Source organism: Heptranchias perlo, chromosome 42, assembly GCF_035084215.1.
Source record: "Heptranchias perlo isolate sHepPer1 chromosome 42, sHepPer1.hap1, whole genome shotgun sequence".
In the NCBI taxonomy this organism is placed as follows: Eukaryota; Metazoa; Chordata; class Chondrichthyes; order Hexanchiformes; family Hexanchidae; genus Heptranchias; species Heptranchias perlo.
The window spans coordinates 4,095,811-4,121,364 of NC_090366.1; the positions used below are offsets into that span (position 1 = coordinate 4,095,811).

General features: G+C 45.3%; 1 long non-coding RNA gene and 1 other non-coding gene across 2 annotated transcripts in view; both read left to right on the forward strand.

The window, feature by feature from the left end:
- The window catches only part of LOC137306165 (uncharacterized), a 317,297-nt gene that overhangs the window by 91,817 nt on the left and 199,926 nt on the right, over positions 1-25,554 (forward strand). The gene's annotated exons all lie outside the window — the stretch shown is intronic.
- trnak-uuu (transfer RNA lysine (anticodon UUU)) lies at positions 22,400-22,484 on the forward strand. The gene is given in 2 exon segments: positions 22,400-22,436; positions 22,449-22,484. It is a non-coding gene; the product is annotated as a tRNA-Lys (tRNA).

Here is a 25,554-nt window from a genome sequence, read left to right on the forward strand (position 1 = left end):
GACCTGTCAACTTTGTGTTTATCAGACAACTTCTTAACGGGGGTCCTGTAGTAATTTTAATTGTTTTTGAGACAATTTGTGTGATATTTACTTTGGTTTAGAAGACGCCATCGTGGTCTGTGAGCACAGTGAGTGCGGGGCAGTGATCGCAACCCCGGGAGCAGCTCACTTTGGGGAGGGAACCGGCCCAGTGTGGAAGGAGAACCAGAGATGCAGAATGAACGAGTCCCAATTGTGGGATTGTCCGGTTTCATCCTGGGATCAGTTTAACTGCTCACATGGAAATGACGCCAGTGTCATCCGCTCTATTGAACTAAAACACACCAACTGTTCTACCCTCGAGTAGAGTCTCACATCATTTGTCCCATTCACTGATCCACCAGCATTACTGATGAAGATCTCATGTTTTCATTCAGCAATGGACGATGGTTGGTCAGTAGATTGGTTCTTTACTAAACCAAAGGGTTTCACTCCAACACATGTTTCATAAGTAAATGGCTCGCCTTATGCTTTTTCTATCCATGTGAATCCACCGCATTATTCAGAATCCACTGCAGATGACACTAGATTGGGGGGTATAGTTAATACTGAGGAAGAAGACAACAAAATACAAGAAGACTTTAACAAACTTGCAGAATGTTTGAATGTCCAATTAATTTCAAGTGTGAGGTGGTGCATGTCAGTAAGAGGAATAAACAGGCCACGCTTATCCTTGGAAGATAACGGTCTAAATGGCGCAGAGGCGCAAAGGGATCTGATTCACAAATCATTAAAAGTAGCAACACAGGTTAACAAAGCCATAAAATGCGAACAAAGCACTGAATTTCATTTCTAGCGGAATAGAATTCAAAATCAGAGCAGTTATGTGAAATTTAAATGTGACCTTGGTTAGACCACACTTCTACTGTGAACAGTTCTGGTCTCCATATCATAAAAAGGCTACAGAAGCACTGGACGAAGTGCAAAAACGATTCACAAGGATGATACCAGAGCTGAGAGGGTACAACTATCGGGAAAGACTGAACAGGCCGGGGCTCTTATTGAGAGGTGGCCTGATAGAGGTCTTTAAAATTATGAAGGGGTTTGATAGGGTAGACGTAAAGAAATTGTTTCCATTTGTGGGGGAGACCAGAACTAGGGACCATAAACATAAGATAGTAACTAATAAATCCAATAGGGAATTCAGGAGAAACTTCTTTCCCCAGAGAGTGGTGAGAATGTGGAATTCGCTCCCACAGGGAGTGATTGAGGCGAATAGTGGAGATACATTTCAGGGGAAGCTCGATAAACACATGAGGAGAAATCAGTAGAAAGAGATGTTCATAGGGTGACATGAAGTAAGGTGGGGGGAGGCTCGTGCGGAGCATAAACATAGCATAGATCCGGTGGGCCGAATGGCCTGTTTCTGTGCTGTAAATTTTATGTAATTCGATGTAAAAGTCCTACAAACAGCTCACGGGAACTATTGCTACAGAACACAAATACTCTGGTAGTATTTAAACCTTTACAAATGTTACCGGCTTAAAGATATCAATCAAAACAAAATTCATCGCGAAGATGAGATGTGCTTTTTCCTGGAAATCTCGGCGTTAATTCGGCAGCAGATAAATGTTTCCAGATGAGTTTGTACCTGGTGTGCACGGTTCAGTATGTGTTATATAGAGAACAATGTAATGTGCAGTGAATGGGCCCTCTTGTCCTCTCCTTTGGTTCACGATCACTCTTCTAGTGTCAGGAGCTTTATATTTATTACAACCCGCCATTTCCGATAACTTTGGATCAAAAAAGGATAGAACGGGGTACTTTCTAAATGGTAAAAAGTTAAAAACAGTGGATGTCCAAAGGGACTTAGGGGTTCAGGTACATAGATCATTGAAGTGTCATGAACAGGTGCAGAAAATAATCAATAAGGCTAATGTAATGCTGGCCTTCATATCTAGAGGACTAGAGTACAAGGGTACGATAGGTAGCATAGTGGTTATGTTACTGGGCGAGTAATCCAGTAGGCCTGGACTAAAATCCAGAGTCATGAGTTCAAATCCCGCTACGGCAGCTGGCGAATTTAAATTCAATTAATTAATTAAATTCAATAAATTAAATAAAAATCTGGAATTAAAATACTAGTATCAGTAACTGATGGCCATGAAACTACCGGATTGTCGTAAAAACCCATCTGGTTCACTATTGTCCTTTAGGGAAGGAAGCCTGCTGCCCTTACCCGGTCTGGCCTATATGTGACTCCAGACCCACAGCAATGTGGTTGATTCTTAATTGCCCTCTGAAATGGCCGAGCAAGCCACTCAGTTCTAAAATCTCGCTACGAAAAGTCATAATAAGAATAAAACCGGACGGACCACCCGGCATCGGACCACGAGGCACCGGACACGACAACGGCAAAACATCAAGCCCAGTCGACCCTGCAAGGTCCTCCTTACTAACATCTGGGGACGTGTGCCAAAATTGGGAAAGCTGTCCCACAGATTAGTCAAGCAACAGCCTGACATAGCCATACTCAGAGGATCATATCTTTCAGCCAACGTCCCAGACTCTTCCATCACCATCCCTGGGTATGCCCTGTCCCACCGGCAGGACAGACCCACCAGAGGTGGCGGTACAGTGATATACAGTCAGGAGGGAGTGGCCCTGGGAGTCCATTGTCTCTGGACCCCATGAAATCTCATGGCATCAGGTTAAACATGGGCAAGGAAACCTCCTGCTGATTACCACCTACCGTCCTCCCTCAGCTGATGAATCAGTCCTCCTCCATGTTGAACACCACTTGGAGGAAGCACTGAGGGTAGCAAGGGCACAAAATGTACTCTGGGTGGGGGACTTCAATGTCCATCACCAAGAGTGGCTCGGCAGCACCACTACTGACTGAGTTGAGTCCTGAAGGACATAGCTGCGAGACTGGGCCTGCGGAAGGTGGTGAGCGAACCAACACGAGGGAAAAACTTACTTGACCTCGTCCTCACCAATCTACCTGTCGCAAATGCATCTGTCCATGACAGTATTGGTAGGAGTGACCACCGCACAGTCCTCGTGGAGACGAAGTCCCGTCTTCGCACTGAGGACACCATCCAACGTGTTGGGTGGCACTACCACCGTGCCAAATGGGATAGATTCAGAACAGATCTAGCAGCTCAAAACTGGGCATCCATGAGGCGCTGTGGGCCGTCAGCAGCAGCAGAATTGTATTCCAGCACAATCTGTAACCTCATGGCCCGGCATATTCCTCACTCTACCATTACCAACAAGCCAGGGGATCAACCCTGGTTCAATGAGGAGTGCAGAAGAGCATGCCAGGAGCAGCACCAGGCGTACCGAAAAATGAGGTGCCAACCTGGTGAAGCTACAACTCAGGACTACATGCATGCTAAACAGCGGAAGCAACATGCTATAGACAGAGCTAAGCGATTCCACAACCAACGGATCAGATCAAAGCTCTGCAGTCCTGCCACATCCAGTCGTGAATGGTGGTGGACAATGAAACAACTAACGGGAGGAGGAGGCTCTGCAAACATCCCCATTCTCAATGATGGCGGAGTCCAGCACGTGAGTGCAAAAGACAAGGCTGAAGCGTTTGCAACCATCTTCAGCCAGAAGTGCCGAGTGGATAATCCATCTCAGCCTCCTCCCGATATCCCCACCATCACGGAAGCCAGTCTTAGGCCAATTCGAATCACTCCACGTGATATCAAGAAACGGCTGAGTGCACTGGATACAGCAAAGGCTATGGGCCCCGACAACATCCCAGCTGTAGTGCTGAAGACTTGTGCTCCAGAACTAGCTGCGCCTCGAGCCAAGCTGTTCCAGTACAGCTACAACACTGGCATCTACCCGACAATGCGGAAAATTGCCCAGGTATGTCCTGTCCACAAAAAGCAGGACAAATCCAATCCGGCCAATTACCGCCCCATCAGTCTACTCTCAATCATCAGCAAAGTGATGGAAGGTGTCGTCGACAGTGCTATCAAGCGGAACTGACTCACCAATAACCTGCTCACCGATGCTCAGTTTGGGTTCCGCCAGGACCACTCGGCTCCAGACCTCATTACAGCCTTGGTCCAAACATGGACAAAAGAGCTGAATTCCAGAAGTGAGGTGAGAGTGACTGCCCTTGACATCAAGGCAGCATTTGACCGAGTGTGGCACCAAGGAGCCCTAGTAAAATTGAAGTCAATGGGAATCAGGGGGAAAACTCTCCAGTGGCTGGAGTCATACCTGGCACAAAGGAAGATGGTAGTGGTTGTTGGAGGCCAATCATCTCAGCCCCAGGACATTGCTGCAGGAGTTCCTCAGGGCAGTGTCCTTGGCCCAACCATCTTCAGCTGCTTCAATGACCTTCCCTCCATCATAAGGTCAGAAATGGGGATGTTCGCTGATGACTGCACAGTGTTCAGTTCCATTCGCAACCCCTCAGATAATGAAGCAGTCCGAGCCTGCATGCAGCAAGACCTGGACAACATCCAGGCTTGGGCTCATAAGTGGCAAGTAACATTCGCGCCAGATAAGTGCCAGGCAATGACCATCTCCAACAAGAGAGAGTCTAACCACCTCCCCTTGACATTCAACGGCATTACCATCGCCGAATCCCCCACCATCAACATCCTGGGGGTCACCATTGACCAGAAACTTAACTGGACCAGCCATATAAATACTGTGGCTACGAGAGCAGGTCAGAGGCTGGGTATTCTGCGGCGAGTGACTCACCTCCTGACTCCCCAAAGCCTTTCCACTATCTACAAGGCACAAGTCAGGAGTGTGATGGAATACTCTCCACTTGCCTGGATGAGAGCAACTCCAACAACACTCAAGAAGCTCGACACCATCCAAGATAAAGCAGCCCGCTTGATTGGCACCCCATCCACCACCCTAAACATTCACTCCCTTCACCACCGGCGCACTGTGGCTGCAGTGTGCACCATCCACAGGATGCACTGTAGCAACTCGCCAAGGCTTCTTCGACAGCACCTCCCAAACCCGCGACCTCTACCACCTAGAAGGACAAGGGCAGCAGGCGCATGGGAACAACACCACCTGCACGTTCCCCTCCAAGTCACACACCATCCCGACTTGGAAATATATCATGATGTAGAGATGCCGGTGATGGACTGGGGTTGACAATTGTAAACAATTTTACAACACCAAGTTATAGTCCAGCAATTTTATTTTAAATTCACAAGCTTTCGGAGGCTACCTCCTTCCTCAGGTGAACGATGTGGATTTTCCACACCTGGAGTACTGTGAGCAGTTCTGAGCACCACACCTTCGGAAGGACATATTGGCCTTGGAGGGAGTGCAGCGTAGGTTTACTAGAATGATACCCGGACTTCAAGGGTTAAGTTACGAGGAGAGATTACACAAATTGGGGTTGTATTCTTTCGAGTTTAGAAGGTTAAGGGGTGATCTGATCAAAGTTTATAAAAAGGTAAGGGGATCAGATAGGGTGGATAGAGAGAAACTATTTCCACTGGTTGGGGATTCTAGAAGTAGGGGGCACAGTCTAAAAATTAGAGCCAGACCTTTCAGGAGTGAGATTAGAAAACATTTCTACACACAAAGGGTGGTAGAAGTTTGGAACTCTCTTCCGCAAACGGCAATTGATACTCGCTCAATTGCTAAATTTAAATCTGAGATAGATAGCTTTTTGGCAATCAAAGGTATTAAGGGATATGGGCCAAAGGCAGGTATATGGAGTTCGATCACAGATCAGCCATGATCTTATCAAATGGCGGAGCAGGCACGAAGGGCTGAATGGCCTACTCCTGTTCCTATGTTCCTACAATTGACTTGAATACGTTGCTAAAATCAATAATTAGTTGGGTGGTTTCTATTGTTCGAACAGATTAATGTCCCACGATCCGAGAGTAAAATTATTTTGCAGCTTTGCTGAAATTAGCGATGAAATTGTAAAAATGTGACTGGGAGGAACTTCCGGTGAAATTCGTGTCATTCTGGTCTTTGGGGATCTCGGTCAGAAATACACCAGTGATGGATTTACACAATGCACCTGTTGACCTCCAAATCAAACAGGGCCATGAATTTTACAGAGTAGTGACCCAGACAGCGCTGAAACTAACAATCGCCCGTTTACCTGTGTCTGGATTGTGTCTCGACTTCCTGGAATATAGTATCGCTATCTTCAACCATAGATTCCCAGTGATCACCCGCCACCGAGTCTCCTCATATGTTGAGGGCCTGATTGTGGGAGCTCTCCCCGCTGACACCGTGATCCACTTTACAAAGGGGTTTTATACTGGGGTCAATGTCAAAGGATGAAATCCTGTCACTAACCCGGGACCCGCTCCCTTTAAAAGGGAACCCGAGAGGCGCTTAATAGCTGTTATGAGCAAGTGAGCACTGTCTGAACACGGCCTCTATATATTGGAGGAGGCAAAGTGCGAGTAGCCAGGAGTCACTTTCTGACCGAGCTCCTGTCACCGTTCGCCGCACTTCAACCACCGCCGGCCTGGGCCGGTCGCCCTCTGATTTATCTCCCAATCCCCGGAGTAGCGGCTGGGATCTGCTCGGTATTTCTCTAGAATCTCTTCACCGAGATCAGGCGACGGCAGAAAGTATCTGCGCACAGCCCGCCTGTCTAACTGGGAGTTTCAGGTTATTCGCTGTTATTAAGATGAAGGTTGTCCACCGAGACTGTGCTTATAAATCTTCCAAGTACGGGGAGCGTGAAGGGCCCGTGGGGGTGAGTGATGTCCAGTGTGAAGGACAGGAGTCGCAGCTCCGGGACTGCAGCTCATTCACATTGAATCAGAGCCTGACTGTCGGCGAGGATGCAGGCGTGCTCTGTTCAGGTGAGTGAATGGTGACATTTAAGAAAACATAAACCACCGTTATTAGTGATCTGAGAAACAATGTAGATCCAGTGTTCATTCGTTTCCATGCAAACTGGTTAATTAGCACAGAATGCGAGCCGACATGGGAGAAAATTAACCAACATTAAGCAAGAATAGGGGAGATTTTCCCGCTAAAGGTGGAGCAGACTCTCGACTGCAGTAGGCATCACCAAGGGCGTTTCACCAATTGTTTGGCCAAATGTTTGAGCGCTTTAAGGATAATCAGAGCTGTTGGCGTTATGGAAATATTACACGAAGAGAACAGTTGGCCTGAGAGGTATTATCCGGTGTAAGGGACTCTCCCCCGGTGTTGATCACAGTCAGTGGGTGAAATGCTTGGCTTTTTCGCTGCCTTTTCATTAACAGCCTGAAGGAGGTTAAAGCGCCACCCCGCGGCCAAACAAGGATCACCACCTTTCCAGACACATTGCCCGTGAGGTAACAGCGCCATCCATTGGATGCAGTAACAATAGCAGATGGGGTCTTTAAAGAGCCACTCATTATTTTGAATAGACTGGTATCTCAGTCGTAATCAGGTACATATAAATCAAAAGCATACATTTAGACATGTATATTCTGTATTTGTGCTTGATTTACCTTCGTAGATTTCTGGAACACGAGAGACCAGACAGGAAAAAAGAGGAGGATGTGGACTGAGTAGAACTTCACTTCTCTGGGAGTTGGCGCTCGAGTGAGTTCAGTCAAACTCTGGGCAGATGTTTGAATTTAGTCAGTCAGACACCGCAGGTTGGCAGTGCAGAGAGCCCGGGTGAGTTTCGTGGTCATGTATTATTATGATAGGAGGAGGAAGTTACAAAGGGACATGGGCAGAATGAAGGAGCGGGTAAAACTATGGAAGATGGCGTTTGATGTCGGGGAGTGTGAGATCAGCCGTTTTGAATCTCAGAAAGACAAATTGTAACATTGTCCAAATGGAAAGAGACCAGAAACTGTGGAGAAGCAAAGGGTTAGGATTCCAGGTACAAAAATCACTAAAAGCTGGTGCACAGGTACAAGTGGTGGTCAAAAGGCGAATGGAATGTTGACCTTTATCTCAAGGAGGATGAAATACAAAGGGGAGGAAGTGATGCTTCAATTGCATAGAGCCTTGGTTAGACCCCATCTTTTTTTTATTCGTTCATGGGATGTGGGCGTCGCTGGCGAGGCCGGCATTTATTGCCCATCCCTAATTGCCCTTGAGAAGGTGGTGGTGAGCCGCCTTCTTGAACCGCTGCAGTCCGTGTGGTGAAGGTTCTCCCTGGAGCAATGTGTTCAGTTTTTAACACCGCAGTTCAGGAAGGGTATATTGACCACAGATTTGTGCAGGGCAAATGGTAAAATTATGAGGACAGATTGCATGGACTAGGATTGTATTGTCTTCAGCATAGTTGGTTGAGGGCGATTGTAAATGACAATAAGGAAATGCCGGACATGTTAAATAATTACTTTGCGTCAGTATTTACAGTAGAGGAAGAGGATAGCATGCTGGACACCCCAAGGAAACTAATTTTGAATCAGGGACGGGACTCACCATAATTAATGTATGATGTGGAGATGCCGGTGATGGACTGGGGTTGACAATTGTAAACAATTTTACAACACCAAGTTATAGTCCAGCAATTTTATTTGAAATTCACAAGCTTTCGGAGGCTTCCTCCTTCCTCACATTCACCTGAGGAAGGAGGAAGCCTCCGAAATCTTGTGAATTTCAAATAAAATTGCTGGACTATAACTTGGTGTTGTAAAATTGTTTACAATAATTAATGTAAGCAAATTAACAGTAATCAAGAAAATAATGGCACTAAAGAGTGATAAATCCCAGGACTAGATGGTTTCCATCCCAGGGTTTTAAACGAAGTAGGTGAGCACATTGCAGATGCCCGAACTATAATCTTTCAAAGTTCTCTCGATTTAGGAACTGTTCCTTCAGGTTGGAAAATTGCACATATCACTCTGCTCTTTAAGAAAGATGAGAGAAGGAAACCAGGGAATTATAGACAAGTTAACCTAACATCTGTTGTCGGGAAATTACCAGAATCTAAAATTAAGGATCGAGTGACTGAACACCTTGAAAATTTTCTGCTGATCAGAGAGAGCCAGCATGGATTTGTGAAAGGGAGGTCGTGCCTGACAAACCTGATTGAATTTTTTGAAGAGGTGACTAAAGTAGTAGACAGTGGAATGTCTATTGATGATGTCAATATGGACTTCCAGAAGGCATTCGATAAAATCCCTCATAACAGACTGTTAGCTAAAGTTAAAGCTCATGGAATTGAGGGCAAATTATTGACCTGGTTAGGAAATTGGCTGAGCGGCAAGAGACAGAGAGTAGGGATAATGGGCAGGTCCTCAAATTGGCAGGATGTGACTAGTGGTGTCCCACAGGGATCTGTGTTGGGTCCTCAACTATTCACTGTATTTATTAACGACTTAGATGATGGGATAGAGAGCCACATATCCAAGTTTGCTAATGATACAAAGATAGGCAGCATTGTAAGCAGTGTAGATGGAAGCATAAAATTACAGAGAGATATTAATAGATTAAGTGAATGGGCAAAACTGTGGCAACTGCATTTCAATGAAGGCAAGTGTGAGGTCATCCACTTTGGACCTAAAAAGGATAGAACAGAGAATTTTCTCAATGGAGAGAATCTCGAATTAGTGGAGGTCCAAAGAGACTTTAGGGGTTCATATATATATATATAGATCATTAAAATGTCATGGACAGGTAGAGAAAATAATCAAAAAGGCTAATGGAATACTGGCCTTTATATCTAGAGGATTAGAATACAAGGAGTAGAAGTTATGCTGCAGCTATACAAAACCCTGGTTAGAGCACACCTGGAGTACTGTGTTCAGTTCTGGGCACCGGATATATTGGCCTTGGAAGGAGTGCAGTGTAGATTTACTAGAATGATACCTGGACTCCAAGGATTAACTCACGAGGAGAGATTACACAAACTAGGGTTGTATTCCCTGGAATTTAGAAAATTGAGGCGTGATTTGATTGAAGTTTTCAAGATATGAAGGTGAAATGATAGGGTAGGTTGAGATAAATTATTTCTGCTGGTTGTGGAGTCTAGGACTAGGGGTCATAGCCTAAAAATTAGAGCCAGGACTTTCAGGAGTGAAGTTAGGAAACGCTTCCATGCGCAAAGGGTGGTAGAAGTTTGGAACTCTCTTCTGCAAACAGCAGTTGATACTAGCTCAATTGTTAATTTTAAAGCTGAGATTGATAGATTTTTGCTAACCAAAGATATTAAGGGATATGAGGCTAAGGCAAGTATATAGAGTTAGGTCACAGATCTGCCATGATCTCATTGAGTGGTGGAACAGGCTGGAGGGACTAAATGGTCTACTTATGTTTCTATGATCGAGGGTACTATTTCCTGTGTTGGGGGAATCCAGAACAAGTGGTCTTAAAATAGGAGCTAGGAGCGAAATCAGAAAACCTATTTTTACCCAGAGGGTTTTACAAATCTGGAACTCTCTTCCCCCAAACATCTGTGGATTCTGGGTCACCTGACAATTTAAAGACTGAGATAGATGGAATTTTGTTGGGTCAGGGTATCCAGTGATATGGCTCAACGCTGGTATATGGGGTTAAGATATAATACTGCTGTGATCTAATTGAATGGCAGAACAGGTTCCGGGGGGTGGGGGATTGGTGGTGGTGAATGACCTCCTCCTATTCCTCTGTTACGCCCCCTCTCTCCAGCACCACTTGCACTAAGTGACGAACATCTGGAGCAGGGGCGCCAACAGCTGGAGCAGAACCTGGTCACGTCCCATGGTATCAGAGGCTGATTGGATTCAGGATGCTGTTGATGGGTGATTCCACAATCTGACAATCACAGCTTGGATGTATAGGAACATACAACACAGAAGGAGGCCATTCGGCCCATCGCACCTGTGCCAGCTCTTTGGAAGAGCTATCCAATTAGTCCCACTCTCCTGCTACTTCCCCATAGCCCGGCAACGTTATCCTTTTCAAGTATTTATCCCATTCCCTTATGAAAGTTACTATTGAATCTGCTTTCACCACACTTTCAGGCAGTGAATTCCAGATCATAGCAACTCGCTGCATAAACATAAATCTCCTCATCTCCTCTCTGGTTCTTTTCCCAATTATCTTCAATCTGAATCCTGTGGTTAACGGCCTTCCTGCCAGTGGAAAGTTTCTCGTTATTTACTCCATCAAAACCCATCATAATTTTGAAGACCTCTGTTAAATCTCTCCTTTAACCTTCTCTGGTCTGGACTAGGAATTCCAGATGTGGAACAGGGACAGTGCAGCTGCAAGTCATGATTTTGAGATGTCCCAGAGAGAGTTTAAACAGTTAGACAATAGTCTGAGATTGTAATATCTGGACTGCTTCCGTGCCACATACTGGCCAACTAAGGCCGAGGGTGGCTGGACAGATTAGCGGGTGGTTAAAGGTCTGGGGTAGGGTGTTCACATTCTTGGGCCATTGGAAGCAACTCGGGAACAAGCAAAAGAGGTACTGAAGATACAGCCTGCAGCTGAACCAAATGGCCCAACGCCCTTCTGGATAGGTTAACAAGACCATTTGGACATGCTGAACTAGTATGTCCAGGGTTTGAGGAACGTGTAGGCTTGGGAGTAGAGGAAAGTGATTAGTAACACAGTTGGGACAGGATAAGACTTAGCTACAATAAATAATAAGAAATACCACGAGAAGGAAGGGAAAGAAAGAGGTTTCCAGGAAGTGAGAGATGCACGAACTGTATTAAGAGTCTGCGGGTTTTAGGAGAGAGCTGCACAGAGTAGGACAGGAGCAATTGAAGGTTCTGCCCCCAGTGGTGAGGCGGAGGGACAAGAGGCTGGAATCAGAGGGACAAGGAGTGCAGGGGATGGGGGGGGGGGGGGGGCTGGGTTGAAAGATGGGGTTTGGAGACACCATGGAGGGAGGGCATTGTAAACTGACGGAGTGGGAGGGGGTGATGGGGGAGGTTGAAAGATGGGGTGTGGAGACACTATGGGGGCGGGGATTGTAAACTGACGGTGTGGGGTGAAGTGGGGATGGAGACGGTTGAGAGATGGAATGGGATGAAGATATGGGGGCGGGGATTTTAAACTGACACTTTCGGAAGAAAGGTAAATAAAGAAATTAGAAAAGGGAATGAGTCGATCTTCTCAAATAATGAGGTCAGGAGAGCAGATTATTTATGTGCAAACATAAGGCATTGGAAACATAGTTAAAGAGTTACAAAAGTTATTAATTATAGCTGGACATGACCGAATCACTATAACGAAGAGATGCTTTATTTTTGGCAGGATGGGGACCTTTATATTCCTGTTCACCGTGGTTAAGATGTGGTGAGGAGGCGAACACCACATTGTAATTTTTTTCCCTGCACCTCATCAACATTTATCCATTGGGCTCTCTCTCACTCACTCCATCTCTGAAACATTTGTACATGACTTTGTTACATCAAGAATTGGCCACCTCGCTGCCCTCCCATGCTCCACCCTCCAGAAACACGACATTTTCCAAATCTCTGCTGTACATTCCATGTCCCACAATTCCTCACTCCCCATCATCCCTGTCCCACAATTCCTCACTCCCCATCATTCCTGTCCCACAATTCCTCACTCCCCATCATCCCTGTCCCACAATTCCTCACTCCCCATCATCCTTGCCTCACAACAATTCCTCACCACCCATTATCCCTTTCCCCGCTGATATACTATTCCTCACCACCCATAATCCCAGTCCACACTGATGAACAACAGATCCCCACCACACATAATCCCAGACCACGCTATTCCATAACGCATCCTTATCGCCCATCATCACTTTCCACCCTGACCTACAAGGCGTCAGATTTATATTCCCAGCACCCACCTCTAAACGCTGAAGTCCTCATCCCACCCTATATCTGCCACTTTATCCAATCCCACATCCCCAAGCACTGTGTCCTATGTGTCCGAGACCCTTTGCATTGAAACCATCTTAGTCCCATTAGCAGAACATTCTGCTGACTTGTTACTCTCTGGTATCTCCTGCTAATCTCCTATGACTCTCCACTTCTCTCTCATTTTAAAAACCTTCTCAAAATACATGAGTTTGACCCAGATCTTGGTCACACCTCATGTTTTCGGCTCATTGAAAAATGTATTTGTCGTGTACATGGGTTTTGAAAACAGAGTTCAATAGGCATCTCACTGAATAATCTATCGGATCATTAGGAATTCTTAATGAATACTTTGCGTCTGTCTTCAAAAAGAGGGGGATGATGCAGAGATTGTAGTTGAAGGAGGAGTAGTGTGAAATATTGGATGGGATGAACATAGTGAGAGAGGAAGTATTAAGGGGTTTAGCATCTTTGAAAGTAGATAAATCACCAGGGCCGGATGAAATGTATCCCAGGCTGTGAAGAGAAGCAAGGGAGGAAATAACGAAGGCTCTGAACATCATTTTCCAATCCTCCCTGGCTGCAGGCGTGGTGCCAGAGGATTGGAGGACTGCTAACATTGTAATGTTAATTTAAAAGAGAGAAAAGGATGGACCAAGTAATTACAGGCCAGTCAGTCTAACCTCAGTGATGAGCAAATTATTGGAATAAATTCTGAGGGACAGTATAAACTGTCATTTAGAAAGGCACGGATTAATCAAGGACAGTCAGCATAGATTTGTTAAGAAAAGGTCGTGTCTGACTAACTTGATTGAATTTTTTGAGGAGGTAACAAGGAGGGTCGATGAGGGTAGTGCAATTGATGTAGTCTACATGGATTCTAGCAAGGCTTTTAACAAGGTCCAAAAAGGCAGACTGGTCAGAAAAGTAAAAGCCCATGGGATCCAAGGGAAAGTGGTAAATTGGATCCAAAATTGGCTCAGTGGCAGGAAGCAAAGAGTAATGGTCGACGGGTGTATTTGTGACTGGAAGGATGTTTCCAGTGGGGTTCCACAAGGTTCAGTTCTGGGTCCCTTGCTTTTTGTGGTATATATTAATGATTTAAACTTAAATGTAGGGGACATGATTAAGAAGTTTGCAGATGATACAAAAATTGTCATGTGCTTGATAGTGAGGAGGAAAGCTGTAGACTGCAGGAAGATATCAATGGACTGGTCAGGTGGGCAGAAAAGTGGCAAATGGAATTCAATCCTTTGAAGTGTGAGGTAATGCATTTGGGGAGGGCAAACAAGGCAAGGGAATACACAATAAATGGGAGGATACTGAGAGGTATAGAGGAAGAGAGGGACCTTAGAGTGCATGTCCACAGATCCCTGAAGGTAGCAGGACAGGTAGACAAGAAGGCATATGGGATACTTTCCTTTATTCGCCAAGATATACAATATAAGAGCAGGAGGTTATGCTGGAACTGTATAAATCATAGGTTAGGCCACAGCGTGAGTATTGTGTACAGTTCTGGTCACCACATTACAGGAAAGATATGATTGCACTGGAGAGGGTACAGAGGAGATTTACAAGGATGTTGCGAGGACTGGAGAATTTTAGCTATGAGGAAAGATTGGATAGACTGGGGTTGTTTTCTTTGGAACAGAGGAGGCTGAGGGGAGGTTTAATTGAGGTGTATAGAATTATGAGGGGCCTGGATAGAGTGGATAGGAAGGATCTATTTCCCTTAGTAGAGAGGTCAATAACCAGGGAGCATAGATTTAAAGTAATTGGTAGAAGGATTAGAGGGGAGCTGAGGACATTTTTTTCACTCAGAGGGTGGTGGGGGTCTGGAACTCACTGCCTGAGAGGGTGGTAGAGGCAGAAACCCTCATCGTATTTAAAAAGTAGTTGAATATACACTTGAAGTGCCGTAAACTACAGGGCTACGGACCAAGTGCTGGAATGTGGGATTAAGCTGCGTAGCTCTATTTTGACCTGCACAGACACGATGGGCCGAATGGCCTCCTTCTGCGCCGTATATTTTCTACGTTTCTACGTATGATATCAATGGAGATGAAGCCGCATTGGTAGAAAGCTGGTTTTCGGACAGAAAGCAAAGTGTTGGAGTGCGTGGGCATTGCCTGGATTGAAGAAGGTTTGGAAGTTCATTAATGCTCCACTTTTATCCCTGATATATAAATGATTTGGACTTGGAAAAGGGAGCACGATACTGAGATTGGCTGATGATAGGACAATAAGGGATCTGGTTAACAGTGAGAACAGTAAAATATTTCAGGCGGACACAAACACGTTTGCAGAATGGTCAAATGTGTAGCAGATGCAATTTAGTATGGAGCAGTGTCCGGTAATGCATTTGGGAGGAGAACAATGAATAGAAGGAGACGTTCAATGCATTGATGTTGGCTGAACAGATACTTAGCACTTCACACAGAAAACTTTATACTTCTATTAATCCGTGCTCATGGAGGGACACTGATACTTTGGCCGTGCCCATGTTCCTGACGTGCTTAAGATTGCTTCATAATTCCTTGGTGCTGTGTGTGCAGATAAATAAAGAACAAAGAGCCAATGGTATTGTGGATTTTACAAATATAGACACAGACACAGGCAAATAAATAAAACTATGATGGATTTCGCTTGGGTGATGAGGGAAAGAGTATTTCTTCTGTCAGGAGAGTTGGTCCTCAAATCAAGATTGTCACTTCAGACTGAGACTAGAGGTTAGGAGAAATGTATTTCTGCAGGAAACTGTTCGAGGGCAGAATGCTTTTCCACACGCATTAGTTCACTCACAGACCATTGCATGTTTAGAGAATGTGAGTCAGCATTTGAACCAGACGAAAATTCAGGGCTTTGGGAGAGAGAAAGGAAGTGGCATTAGTTATTGACTTATCTGGCGAGGAGCTGACAAATTGGCTCCTTGTTTACTGCAAGTATTTATGGAAGGAACTGGAACAAATCGAAGAGTTTTTCTATCCTCAGAAATGTATTGGGAGAGTTGCTGACACTGCGGATTATAGAATCATAGAATCACAGAAGTTTACAACATGGAAACAGGCCCTTCAGCCCAACATGTCCATGTCGCCCAGTTTATACCAAGGAGCTAGTCCCAATTGCCTGCACTTGGCCCATATCCCTCGATACCCATCTTACCCATGTAACTGTCCAAATGCTTTTTAAAAGACAAAATTGTACCCACCTCTACTACTGCCTCTGGCAACTCGTTCCAGACACTCACCACCCTTTGAGTGAAAAAATTGCCCCTCTGGACCCTTTTGTATCTCTCCCCTCTCACCTTAAATCTATGCCCCCTCGTTATAGACTCCCCTACATTAGGGAAAAGATTTTGACTATCTACCTTATCTATGCCCCTCATTATTTTATAGACTTCTATAAGATCACCCCTAAACCTCCTACTCTCCAGGGAAAAAAGTCTCAGTCTATCCAACCTCTCCCTATAAGTGAAACCATCAAGTCCCGGTAGCATTCGAGTAAATATTTTCTGCACTCTTTCTAGTTTAATAATATCCTTTCTACAATAGGGTGACCACAACTGTACACAGTATTCCAAGTGTGGCCTTACTAATGTCTTGTACAACTTCAACAAGACATCCCAACTCCTGTATTCAATGTTCTGACCAATGAAACCAAGCATGCTGAATGCCTTCATCACCACCCTATCCACCTGTGACTCCACTTTCAGGGAGCTATGAACCTCTACTCCGAGATCTCTTTGTTCGATAACTCTCCCCAACGCCCTACCATTAACGGTCCTGGCCCGATTCGATCCAGCAAAATGCATCACCTCACATTTATCTAAATTAAACTCCATCTGCCATTCATCGGTCCACTGGCCCAATTTATCAAGATCCCGTTGCAATCCTAGATAACCTTCTTCACTGCCCACAATGCCACCAATCTTGGTGTCATCTGCAAACTTACTAACCATGACTCCCAAATTCTCATCCAAATCATTAATATAAATAACAAATAACAGCGGACCCAGCACCGATCCCTGAGGCACACCGCTGGTCACAGGCCTCCAGTTTGGAAAACAACCCTCTACAACCACCCTCTGTCTTCTGTCGTCAATCCAATTTTGTATCCAATTGGCTACCTCACCTTGGATCCCATGAGATTTAACCTTATGTAACAACCTACCATGCGGTACCTTGTCAAATGCTTTGCTGAAGTCCATGTAGACCACATCTACTGCACAGCCCTCATCTATCTTCTTGGTAACCGCTTCAAAAAACTCAATCAAATTCGTGAGACATGATTTTCCACTCACAAAACCATGCTGACTGTTCCTAATCTGTCCCTGCCTCTCCAAATGCCTGTAGGTCCTGTCTCTCAGAATAACCTCTAACAACTTACCCACTACAGATGTCAGGCTCACCGGTCTATAGTTCCCAGGCTTTTCCCTGCCATTCCTTCTTAAACAAAGGCACATCATTTGCTACCCTCCAATCTTCAGGCACCTCAACTGTAGCTTTCGATGATTCAAATATCTCTGGTAGGGGACCCGCAATTTCCTCCCTAACCTCCCATAACGTCCTGGGATACATTTCATCAGGTCCCGGAGATTTATCTACCTTGATGCGCGTTAAGACTTCCAGCACCTCCCTCTCTGTAATATGTACACTCCTCAAGACATCACTATTTATTTCCCCAAGTTCCCTAACATCCATGCCTTTCTCAACCGTAAATACCGATGTGAAATATTCACTCAGGATCTCACCCATCTCTTGTGGTTCCGCACATAGATGACCTTGTTGATCCTTAAGAGGCCCTACTCTCTCCCCAGTTACTCTTTTGCCCTTTATGTATTTGTAGAAGCTCTTTGGATTCTCCTTTGCCTTATCTGCCAAAGCAATCTCATGTCCCCTTTTTGCCCTCCTGATTTCTCTCTTAACTCTACTCCGGCAATCTCGAAACTCTTCAAGGGATCCACTTGATCCCAGCTGCCTATGCATGTCATATGACTCCTTCTTCTTTTTGACGAGGGCCACAATCTCCCGAGTCATCCAAGGTTCCCTACTTCTACCAGCCTTGCCCTTCACTTTATAAGGAATGTGCTTACCCTGAACCCTGGTTAACACACTTTTGAAAGCCTCCCACTTACCAGACGTCCGTTTTCCTGCAACAGACTCTCCCAATCAACTTCTGAAAGTTCCTGTCTAATACCATCAAAATTGGCCTTTCCCCAATTTAGAATTTTAACTTTTGGGCCAGACCTATCATTCTCCATAGCTATCTTAAAACTAATGGAATTATGATCACTGGTCCCAAAGTGATCCCTCACTAACACCTCTGTCACCTGCCCTTCCTTATTTCCCAAGAGGAGGTCAAGTTTTGCCCCCTCTCTAGTCGGGCCATCCACATACTGAATGAGAATTTCCTCCTGAATACACTCAACAAATTTCTCTCCATCCCAGCCCCTAATGCTATGGTTGTCCCAGTCAATGTTGGGAAAGTTAAAGTCCCCTACTATTACCACCCTATTTTTCTTGCAGCTGTCTGTAATCTCCTTACATATTTGCTCCTCAATTTCCCGTTGACCATTTGGAGGTCTGTAGTGCAATGCCATCAAAGTGATCTCTCCCTTCTTCTAAACTCCAGTGTATACAGGCCCAACTTGTCCAATCCTGCCTCCACCACCAGTTCGGGCAGAGAATTCCACACAACCACCACCCTCTGGGTAAAAACGTTTTTCCTCATGTCCCCTCGAATCCTTCCGCCAATCAGCTTAAACCTTTATACTCTCGTTCTTGATCTCTCCGCTAGGGGAAACAGGTACTTCCTGTCCACTCCATCTGGGCCCCTCATAATTTTGTGCACCTCAATCAAGTCACCCCTCAGCCTCCAATTTTCAAGCGCTGGCAACATTCCTGTAAATCTACTCTGCACTCTCTCCAGGGCAATTAAGTCCTTCCGGTAATGTGGTGACCAGAACTGCGCATAATTCTCCAGCTGTGGATTTACCAGCGTTTTATACAGTTCCATCATTCCATCCCTGGTTTTGTATTCTATACCTCGGCTAATAACGGAGAGCATTCCGTATGCCTTCTTCACAAACTTATCTACCTGCACTGCCACCTTCAGCGATCTGTGCACATGCACTCCAAGGTCTCTAACTTCCTCTGTCCCTCTCAATATATTCCCGTTTACTGCGCATTCCCTTTTAGTGTTTGCCCTCCCTAAGTGCATTACCTCACACTTCTCCGGGTTGAACTCCATTTGCCACTTTTCCGCCCACTCCACCAACCCATTGATATCTTCTTGGAGTCCACAGCTATCCTCTTCACCATCAACTACACGGCCAATTTTTGTGTCGTCTGCAAATTTGCCAATCATGCCCCCTACATTCAAGTCCAAATCATTAATATATACCACAAATAGCAAGGGACCCAACACTGAGCCCTGTGGCACACCACTGGAAACAGATTTCCATTCGCAAAGACATCCATCGACTTTTACCCTTTGTTTCCTGTTACTGAGCCAATTTTGGATCCAATTCACTACATTTCCCTGTATCCCATGGGCTTTTACCTTTCTGACCAGTCTGCCATGTGGGACCTTGTCAATTGCCTTACTAAAATCCATGTAGACAACATCCACCGCACTACCCTCATCAATCCTCCTTGTCACTTCCTCAAAGAATTCAATCAGATTTGTAAGGCATGACCTTCCCTGAACAAATCCATGCTGACTATCCCTGATTAAACCAGGCCTTTCCAAGTGACAGTTTATCCTATCTCACAGTATTGATTCTAATAGTTTGCCCACCACCGAGGTAAGACTGACCGGCCTATAATTGTTCGGCCTTTCCCTCGTACCCTTTTTAAACAATGGTACTATGTTTGCAGTCTTCCAGTCCTCCGGTACCTCCCCTCTATATAGTGAGGATTGGAAAATGATCCTCAGAGCATCCGCTATTTCCTCCCTGGCTTCCTTCAATAGCCGAGGAAACAATCCATCCGGCCCTGGTGACTTATCAACTTTCAAGGATTCCAGTCCCTCTAGTACTTCCTCTCTCGTTATGTTTACCTTATCCAATATTTCACACCTCTCCTCTTCAACTACTACGTCCGGATCATCCCTTTCCTTTGTGAATACAGAGACAAAATATTGATTTAAAACCCTACCCTCATCCCCTGCTTCTACACACAAGTTACCCTTATCATCCCTGATAGGTCCCACCTTTTCCTTGGCTATCCTCTTGTTCTTAATGTACTGATAAAACATCTTTGGGTTCTCTTTAAACTTACTAGCTAATATTCTTACATGCCCTCTCTTTGCTTTCCTTATTTCCTTTTTTACGTCATCCCTGTACTTTCTATACTCCTCTGGGCTTTCTGCAGTATTTAGTTTTCTGTGACAGTCATAAGCTTTCTTTTTCTGCTTTATCTTGCCCCGTATACTTCTTGACAACCAGGAGGCTCTAAATTTGGCAGTGCCACCCTTTTTCTTTGAGGGGACGTGTCTGCATTGTACCCGTAGAATTTCACTTTTTAGTGCCTCCCACTGGCTTGCCACTGATTTCTCCTCAAGTAGTTGTGTCCAGTCCACTTCTGCCAAATCACCTCTTAGTTCTGTAAAATTTCCCTTCCCCCAATTTAAAACATTTACTCCTGATTTAACTCTGTGCTTTTCCATAATAATGCTAAAACTAACTGAATTGTGGTCACTATCCCCAATATGGTCACCCACTGTCACTTCACCCACTTGCCCATCTTCATTTCCCAGGACGAAATCTAGAATTGCATCCCCTCTTGTTGGGCTTGTCACGTACTGGCTAAAAAAGTTCTCCTGGACACCGATCAAGAATTTTGCGCCCTCTGTGCCCCTCACACTGTTTGAATCCCAGTTGATGTTCGGGTAGTTGAAGTCCCCTCCTATTATTGCCGTCTTATTTTTGCACTCAGAAATTTGCCTTCATATTTGTTCTTCTCTCTCCCTTTCACTATTCGGGGGTCTATAGTACACTCATAGTGTGACTGCCCCTTTTTTATTTCTTAGCTCAACCCACATGGCCTCGATTGATGATCCATTTAGCATATCATCCCTTCTCACAACTGTAATTGATTCTTTAACCAATAATGCTGCACCCCCTCCTTTTTTATCATCTACACTATCCTGCCTGAAAACTCTATATCCAGGGGTATTGAGCTGTCAATTATCCCCCTCTTTAAGCCAGGTTTCCATTATACCAATGATATCAAGCTGCCATGTGTCTATCTGTGCCCTTAGCTCATCTGCTTTGTTTGTAATACTCCTTGCATTGAAGTATATACCCTTTAACCCCATCAAATTCCTGTGCTGAACCCTATTTAACCTTTGCTTCTTTTGCCTTTCAGAGTCGCTAAATACGTCACTAACTTCTTTCCTACTTCCCATTTCCTGGTCTGAATTTGTCCTATCTGTACCTGCCCTTTGGTTCCCATCCCCCTGCCATACTAGTTTAAACCCTCCCCAACACAACTAGCAAATGCCCCCGCGAGGTTATTGGTCCCAGTTCTGCTTGGGTGCAATCCGTCCAGCTTGTACAGGTCCCGCCTTTCCCAGAATCGGTCCCAATGCCTCAGGAATTTAAACCCCTCCCTCCTACACCATCTCTCAAGCCACGCATTCATCTGGTCTATTCTCCTATTTCTGCTCTCGCTAGCACGTGGCACTGTGAGTAATCCTGAGATTACTACCTTAGAGCTCCTGCTTTTTAATTTATCTCCTAACTCCCTATATTCTGCTTGAAGGACCTCATCCCTTTTTTTAACCAATGTCGTTGGTACCGATATGGACCACGACCTCTGGCTGTTCACCCTCCCCCTTCAGAATGTCCTGCAGCCGCTCCGTGACATCCTCGACCCTGGCACCAGGGAGGCAACATACCATCCTGATATCACGTCTGTGGCCGCAGAAACGCCTATCTGTTCCCCTTACGATGGAATCCCCTGTCACTATTGCTCTCCCATTCCTTTTCCTGCCCTCCTGTGCAGCTGAGTCACTCATGGTGCCATGATCTTGGCTCTTGCCGCATTCCCCCGATAAACCATCTCCCCCAACAATATTGAGAGGGAGATGGCCCCAGGGGACTCCTGCTCTACCTGCCTAGTCCTTTTACTCTGCCTGGCGGTCACCCATTTCCTTTCTGCCTGCGTAATCTTTACCTGCGGAGTGAGCACCTCACTGAACGTGCTATCCACGATAATCTCAGCATCGTGGATGCTCCACAGTGAATCCACCCGCAGCTCCAGCTCCGAAATGCGGTTAGCCAGTAGCTGCAGCTGGACACACTTCCTGCACACATGATCACCAGGGACACTGGTAGTGTCCATGACTTCCCACATCGTGCAGGAGGAGCATATCACGGGTGCGAGCTCTGCTGCCAAGACTTGACTTGGATTAAGCTCGTTCGTGACTCCCTTTCAGGAGTTTACTCCTTTAAATTACTCTTAATTTCGAGAATATGAACTACACTGGGGAGTGTTCGCTGTCCATGTTTCTTACATCACGTTCAACAGAAACAAGAATTCTCCTCAACGTGTGAATGAGAATTTTAGAAAAGGGACCCTCTACCTTGTTCGACATCAACTCGGGACAATTCAGAGTCCTACCATGAATGTGTATAATGGAACACCAGCTTGCCGCGAGCCTGGGTAGCTCAGTCGGTAGAGCATCAGACTTTTAAAGCCGGTAGTGATCTGAGGGTCCAGGGTTCAAATCCCTGTTCAGGCTCTAAATTTTGAAACAGCTGGCAAGTTCTGAATTTGCAGCAGAGCAACAGCTGCGGGACAGACGATGCCTGCGATGTATTGTGAAAGCTTCAGTGGGATCTTGATCCCCAGGGATGGTCAGTGATGCGCTGTCTGAGGCTGCTTCCTGCCAGCAATGTGTGATCGGAGAGCGCGGGGCCAGAATATTGTTGCTGTCGTGGCCTCACTCACTCCTGGAGCTGGGGAACATCGAAAAACTGATGTGTTTGTTGCCCCGGCTGCAATGCGGTTTCGAACTGTCGTTATTAACCGAGGCAGCGCTGCGGGATCCTTTAATGATCTCTCACAAATCAACTGAAACCAGTCGCACTGTGCAGCTTTGAGAGAGGCTCTCCACATCGTCAGGGCAGGAAACGGGAGTGAGGGACAGACACTGTCGGAGTCTGTGTCGTGTTTGAGTGTGAGCAGAACTGTACAGAGAAAATAAATTCTACCGCTTCTGTGAGCTGTTGTATTTTATTCATGTTTAAACACAGATTAACTGACCAACGGCCAACCGCCTCAACGGCACTTGCTTTTTTATTTTTATTGGATAACGTTTTCAAAATGTTTCCTTGCAGCAATAAGACGAACGTGATAATCACAACACGACTGAAACTCGACTTTAAACAACGTTATGGGAAAAACTCAGAAGGTAGCTGCCGTCTACAAATGCTCTCAGTGCCGGAGACAGGTCCAATTCCCGTTCAGGAAATTAACTTTTACAAAATAGTTTACTGTCTTAATTACGCAAAATTCATTAAACTGTAAAATGATGAATACTTGCTCTAATCGCCATTAATCAATCAAACTTTCTGTTTCAAACTGAAGGAATTCCTAATTTTTTAATCGTTCATGGGATGTGGGCATCGCTGGCGAGGCTGGCATTTATCGCCCATCCCTATTTGCCCTTGAGAAGGTGGTGGTGAGCCGCCTTCCTGAACCACTGCAGTCCGTGTGGTGAAGGTTCTCCCACAGTGCTGTTAGGAAGGGAGTTCCAGGATTTTGACCCAGCGACGATGAAGGAACGGCGATATATTTCCAAGTCGGGATGGTGTGTGACTTGGAGGGGAACGTGCAGGTGGTGTTGTTCCCATGTGCCTGCTGCTCTTGTCCTTCTAGGTGTTAGAGGACGCAGGTTTGGGAGGTGCTGTCGAAGAAGCCTTGGCGAGTTGCTGCAGTGCATCCTGTGGATGGTACACACTGCAGCCGTGGTGCGCCGGTGGTGAAGGGAGTGAATGTTTAGCGTGGTGGATGGGGTGCCAATCAAGCGGGCTGCTTTGTCCTGGATGGTGTCGAGCTTCTTGAATGTTGTTGGAGCTGCACTCATCCAGGCAAGTGGAGAGTATTCCATCACACTCCTGACTTGTGCCTTGTAGATGGTGGAAGTTTCTTTTCCCTGGCGCTAGGTGAGATTTCAGAAATTGGATAAGACCCATACCTCCCCCAACCTCATCACTTACACTCCATCAGATACAATGCGGCCACACTCTGCTTCAGTGAGATGAAAGCCGAGGGCAATTTCACGGTCGAGTGAAAGGGAAAAGCGTAGAGCAGCAGAAAGAAAGTGTAGTTTAGGCACTACAGATATAGTGAAAACTAGAAGGTGTAAGGCGATTAACCCAGCATCAAAACTGAAGGTCAGGCTAGGGCGTGTGGCCCAACTAAGAGTTCGATATACAAATACACGGAGGAAAAGGAATAAATTAAATAAACTACAGGTACAAATTCAAATTCGAAGGTGTGACATGATAGCTATTACTGAGACATGGCTGCAGGATGGTCAGGATTGGGAACTAAATATACCGGGTTATAAGGTCTACAGGAGAGATAGGGAAAATGGAAGAGGGGGAGGAGTAGCCTTCGTGATTAGAGATGAAATCGCTTCAATGATAAAGGAGGATATAGCGAGAGGTAAGCAGCCAACAGAGACCCTTATGGGTTGAATTGAGAAATAGGAAAGGATCTAAGACTATAGTGGGAGTTGTGTATAGGACCCCTGGCAGCAGCTCTGAAGTGCTAGATTGTAGAAATGCAGAGATTAGACAAGCGTGTAACAAAGGCATAGTGGTCTTAATGGGGGACTGTAACCTTCACATAGATTGGGAAAAGCAGACTGGCAACTGTCAGAAAGGTAGTGAATTTCTTGAGTGTGTCCGGGATAGTTTTCTACAGCAGTATGTCCTAGAGGCAACAAGGGGGCAAGCCATACTAGATTTAGTAATGAGTAATGAACCAGATTTAGTTAACAGCTTAACTGTGCGTGAACATCTATCCAATAGAGATCATAACATGATCGAGTTCAATGTAGTGTTTGAAAGGGGAAAAAGTGAGTCAGCTGCTAAGATTCTAAACTTGGGTTAGGCCGATGTTAATGGGATGAGACAGAGACTGTCCACAGTAAACTGGGCAAATTTGTTAATGGGTAAAACGACTGATGATCAGTGGGAAATGTTTAAAGAAACATTTAACGTGATACAGAATCGGTTTACACCCCTGAGGGACAAGAACTCTACTTGCCAAAAAAACAGCCATGGACAACTAAAGAGGTAAGGGACAGTATAAGACAGAAGGAAAGGGCATACAAAAAGGCAAAAAATCGCACAGATCCTGGCGAATGGGAAAGATACAAAGATCAACAAAGGGTCACAAAACAGATAGTAAGAGCTACAAAAAGAGAGTATGAAAAGAAACTTGCAAGGGATATCAAAACCAATACGAAGAACTTTTATAGTTACATTAGGAAAAAGAGGGTGGTCAGGAGCAGTGTTGGCCCCTTAAAAACTGAAAGTGGGGATATTGTCATTGAATAATTACTTTGCGTCAGTATTTACAGTAGAAAAAGAGGATAGCATGCCTGAAATCCCAAGAAAACTAATATTGAATCGGGGACGGAGACTCGATAAAATTAACATAAGTAAAGCAACAGTAATGAAGAAAATAATAGCACCAAAGAGTGACAAATCTCAAGGACCAGATGGTTTCCATCCCAGGGTTTCAAAGGAAGTAGGTGAGCACATTGCAGATGCCCAACTATAATCTTTCAAAGTTCT